The following is a 5217-nucleotide window of genomic DNA, read 5'->3' as shown; positions in this document are numbered from 1 at the left end:
CTACAACGTAGGCCTAGAAGTACCTCATCCTTTACAGTAGTCCTTAGGACCAAGTGACTGCTGAGTGCAGGAAAGGAGATGAGGCCAATATAAAATACAATGCTATCTATCTATCTATCTATCTATCTATCTATCTATCTATCTATCTATCTATCTATCTATCTATCATCTATCTATCTATCTATCTATCTATCTATCTATCTATCTATCTATCTATCTATCTATCTATCTATCTATCTATCTATCTATCTCTCTCTCTATCTATCTATCTATCTATCTATCTATCTATCTATCTATCTATCTATCTATCTATCTATCTAGTTAGTTATCCAGGGTAGAACACTAACACAGTCCTCCACTACCACAAATTATGCAGTCGAATTTCTCACATTTGAGGAAATCACAGGAGTCATCACATCTGGAATGTGATAGATAAATATTTCCCTGGGAAAACCATCTTCATGATCATGGCATCTCCCCTGCCAGGTAAGTAACAATGCTGACTTGGTATTTTAAAAACTAACAAACACATGAGAGTAGTTCACATTTGTAATACTAGCTACTCAGAATGCTGAAATCTGAGGATTAAGCTTTAAATACTAGATAAATTTTGCTGAATTTTGATTAAAGCTCCTTTGGTGTTTTTAATTTTAGTTTTTATTTTCTTATTTTAATGTTTCTTACTGTGACTACCAAAAAGCTGAGTGACTTACATGGCTTGTATTCCTGGATTACACTAGAGGTTCTCTAAGACTTCATCAGAGGCCAAACTTGTTCTACTCAGCTGATTAGCCAGCCACAAAGCTGTAAGTGACAATACCTACAGTAAGCAAAATTACATAAAATTAAAAATTCAGACACACAGTTACACTAGCCATATTTCAAATAAAAATAGAATTCAAGTTTCAGTGAATGTTAGTAAAGTTTTAATGAATTCATTATATCTGTGTCCCCTGTGACACTGCCATAGAAGAATGGAATACTTACGGCATATCATGTAGCTCCCAAGGCATGGAGGTAGTTACACTCTTCCTTTACAGAAAATGTTTGCGTGACCATGTACCCTAGTGAATATCATTTATTATGCAGAGGTACCCACTTTTCTATATGCAGTTATGTCTCCCTCTCCTTTTCTCCCTCCCTCTCTCTTCCCTCACCCAATCCCTCCCTTTCCTTGTTTTAGGGAGCAAAATTCATGCATGGTAAGCTGCTAAGCTGAATCCCAGCACTGGATATGATTTTGTGTTTGGTGAGGGGATATTTTTTCAGGGCTTGAACTTTGGCCCTGGACACTATCTCTGACCTTTTGTGCTCAAGCCTAGTGCTCTGCCACTTCAACCACAGGTCCGGTTCTGTCTTTTTGGTGGTTATTTAGAGATAAGGTCTCATTGGCTTTCCCTCTTCGACTGGATTCCAACCATGATCTTATCAGCTTATGATTACAGGATGAGACATTGGCATCCACCTTACTTTTTTTTTTTTAAGTTTTCAAGTATCTTCTTTTAATTTAAAAAAGAACAAGTATGGGAAACTTCCCAGAGTGGTAAACAACTTAAAACTATATAGGTTTAAATATCTCTGTATCATCACAAAATTGCTAAGTAGTTCTATTACTAACATTTTATGAGTTGAATTTTCAGGACTAACACTAATAATGTTAAGTAATTGTGAAAATGATATTACTTTGTTTTTCGGTACCCAAGTGTTATACTTTATTCTGTGTCTTATCTGGAGAAAATCTGATTCATTGTCTAGAATGATTCCTATGAATCATAAAAATAATGACAGAGCTAGTTCAGTCAATGACTTAGAGTTCTAAAGCCAAACTTACAAGATACTTTGTATTTTAATCCATACAGTATAGTGATTTTGTCTAAAGCATGCCTTACTGACACACATCACTAGAAAAGTCAGCTTGGAAAATCGGTCTGTACTCAAATCTTGTCAAATTAAGAACACATTTGAATAGTGATGATATATGTCCAAGCAATAACTTGAAATAATTGTCACTGACTGTCTTGACAGGTACAATTAGCTTCTTTGATTTCTACTTGTCATAATATTTATACTTCAAGAATGCTACAGCAGTGTTAGACAATTTTGAAATGGCTGCTTCCAGGGACAGATAAGAAAAATAATCTTAAACCAGGAGGTAGTGGCTCACGTCTGTAATCCTAGCTCCTCAGGAGGATGATATCCGAGGATTGCAGTTAAAAGCTAGCACAGGCAGGAAAATTCATGGGACTTTTATCTCCAATAAACCACTAAGAAAACTAGAAATGGTACTGTGGCTCAAGTAGTAGAGCACTAACCTTGATCTGAAGAGCTCAAGTCAGACAGAGTCCTAGTCCCTCGACTGACAAAAATAAATAAATAAATAAATAAATAAAAGAAATCCCACACTGGCCAGATGAATGAGAACTGACAATGTTTTCTAGGTAATGTATATTTAGTGCTAGTTTTTGTATATTTCATCTTACCTCATATATTAAGTGCTTTTTTGCAATGAACTAAAGAAGGTTCTTAAGTGACTTTTTTCTATGAATAACTGAGTTTGTAATAAACTTATTTTGTAAAATATTGTCTATTTTCCACTATTTCTTTTTATCATTTAAATCTCCCTCTTTGTTCTGCACCATCTTCCACTTCCACAGGTTTCCAGGGTATATCATAAGAAGACTGTGTACACATTATTCTGGGGTCCACCACTGCCTCCCATGTCATTAGGTAAGGCTATGCACCATTTTTTTAAACAAATATGTGGGGATTTTCTTTCACTGTAATCCTAATGAATTAAAAGTAGGTGTTAGAAAAGTTCTAAGTCAGTCACTGCACTCGTGGTGTGCTGTGTACCCAGAGATCCATGAAAGCAGTAGTAGCAAGTGATAAATTAGAGTATCTAGGAGAAACTATTTATCTATAAACTCCCCTGACCTCTAAAGCAATGATAGAGCAGATATTTTTCATTGTACACAGGTATTTTGTTCAGTGTCCTGATCTTTGATTAATACATTCTGTTCTTTTTCTCTTCTATTCAAAATCAACCTTGTCTTTGTTATTCTCATCGCAAAGAAATGTCAAACAGAGCACTAGAGCATGGTGTTTACATATGTAACTGAGGTCTTTTTGCTGTGTCTCCCCATGAAGGATGGTAGAAAGGCAAAAAAGCATGAATGAGAGAATGAGAAAGTAAGACAGTATTTGTTTTGAAACAAGATCATTTTCATAATGAGGTCATCTGTCTATGAGGGCAGAGTTCTCCTCACGATCATGTCTTAAAGATTCTACCTCTTTGTTCTCTTATTTTTCTTTTTCACTTTTTTTATTGTGAAAATACCGTACAGAGGGGTTACAATTACATGACCAAGATAATGAGTATATTTCTTATCAAGCATTATTCCTTCCTCCTTTGTTTCCCCTTACCATCCCTTCCCATCTACTCCCCCCTCCCTTGCACCAAAGTTGAAAATTTCGTTTTTGACATGACATCCCATTGTTGCAATGGGTCAACCTGTATCCCTATTTAAACAAATTTTTTTCCCTTCCTACAAAGCAACAAAAAAAATCATCTTATAAATATGTTAGAAATAATAGCAAGAAAGAAAAACCATTTGATTCCTTATCTTGAGGTTTCGCCTAACATCAACTTATCTGACTGGATATATGGCTATAACTCAGGCCCTGGACCCTGTCCCTGAGCTCTTTTGCTCAAAGCTAGTGCTTTACTACTTAGAGTCACAGCCCTACTTCTGAGAATGCCTGAGCACCGATGGCTCACACCTGCAATCCAATTGATCTCAGAAATATCTGGAAGTGACACTGTGATTCATGTGGTGGAGCACTAACGTTGAATAAAAGCTCAGACACCAGGACAAGAAAAAAGAAGAGAATGCTAGACAGATACATTGAAGGAAAGTATAGGAATCTCGAGAAATAAAGGCTTTCCAAAAGCAGTGATGATTAGGTTATGATCTAATATATTAGATATGATTTATTTGTCTTAATGCTGAAGCTGTTTAATATTCTAGACCCTCTCATGTATCTGCTGATAAAGCTGAATGACCAAAAAATAATGTTGGGAGTGGGGGTGTGCTACGAGTTAGAATTCTTTTTTTGCCTTAGGAACATTCTCTTTTCAGATTAGAACTTTGATGTCCCAGAAAAATGTTTAAAGTAATTTTGTTGTTTCTTATAAATTATCATACAATTAAGTATATCTCTTTTAATCTCCCTATAACTGTGTATAGGATGGAAAGAATAGTTTATTCCAGTGTATTGGAATACTTCAAATTGTTTTTTGATTCTTCTAGTCTGATAGTCATACTCTGAAAACAAATCCTTAAGTTATTGAAAACTGATGAGCTTTCTTTCTGCCATAGGAATAGGAGGAGACAGAACTTGCTTCACTTCATATAGCTATGGAGGGGAAGGGATTGTCCTACAGCATCTCCTTTGAAAAGCTTAGTGGTGAAGCCTTTGGCATCAACATTCTCATCAAGGACACCAATTCAGCCAAAGTGAGTTGCTGTGGTCTGAAGTCTCCCCTACAATTCCTCTGTTCCCTTGCAAGCTACATTCCACACTAAAGGTATCCATCATTCTAGGTAGACAGCTTATGTTTTGTTGAAAGTGTATGAGTGAATGAAGGTGCAATCTTATGGGACTTTATCATTGAGTGACATGCATGAAGAATTTACACACAATAGGAATCAGTCCTCAATTGCAGTGATTTATGAAGAGATTTCATATCCTAACCATAAATGTTCCTTAGGCCAAGTATTTTACCTTGAACCAAAATGATGCCATGGCAAAAAGAAACTGTAATAGGGTTTTCAAACCCAAACGCAAAGTATTTCTGCCCATGACAACATAAAGTGAGCTATACTCATTCCCTGATTTAGTACTTGTTTGACCATATGAAAATTCTTCATTGTGATTAAAATTTTTAATCTATTTTAAAAACAAAAATATTTTAAATTCCCATGTGCACATCCCATTAGGAAGTTGATGTGATGCCCAGAAACTCTCTATTTTGTCACTTAGATTTTCTTGCGTGTGCCAGTCCTCTTTTTGTTTGTTTTCCTTTGTTTTTAATTTAAGCTAGTGCTCTACCACTTGCCATAGCTCTACTTTCATCTTTGTTGGTTATTAGGTAGAGCTAAGGTTAGTTAGAGCTAAGGTCACTCACAATTCTCAGATCCTAGCCTCTTTAGTATT

The 5217-nt window shown here is 35.7% G+C and overlaps 1 non-coding gene across 1 annotated transcript; it reads right to left on the bottom strand.

Moving 5' to 3' along the window:
- Positions 1–330: 330 nt before the first annotated feature.
- Positions 331–494, bottom strand: LOC138829659 (U1 spliceosomal RNA). Its single transcript, XR_011372681.1, has one exon. It is a non-coding gene; the product is annotated as a U1 spliceosomal RNA (small nuclear RNA).
- Between the last annotated feature and the right edge of the window lie 4723 nt (positions 495–5217).

Source organism: Dipodomys merriami, unplaced genomic scaffold, assembly GCF_024711535.1.
Source record: "Dipodomys merriami isolate MVZ:Mamm:240054 unplaced genomic scaffold, mDipMer1.0.p SCAF_1745, whole genome shotgun sequence".
Taxonomy (NCBI): domain Eukaryota; kingdom Metazoa; phylum Chordata; class Mammalia; order Rodentia; family Heteromyidae; genus Dipodomys; species Dipodomys merriami.
Note: the sequence above shows the minus strand (reverse complement) of the source record. Positions and strands in the feature narration are given on the sequence as shown.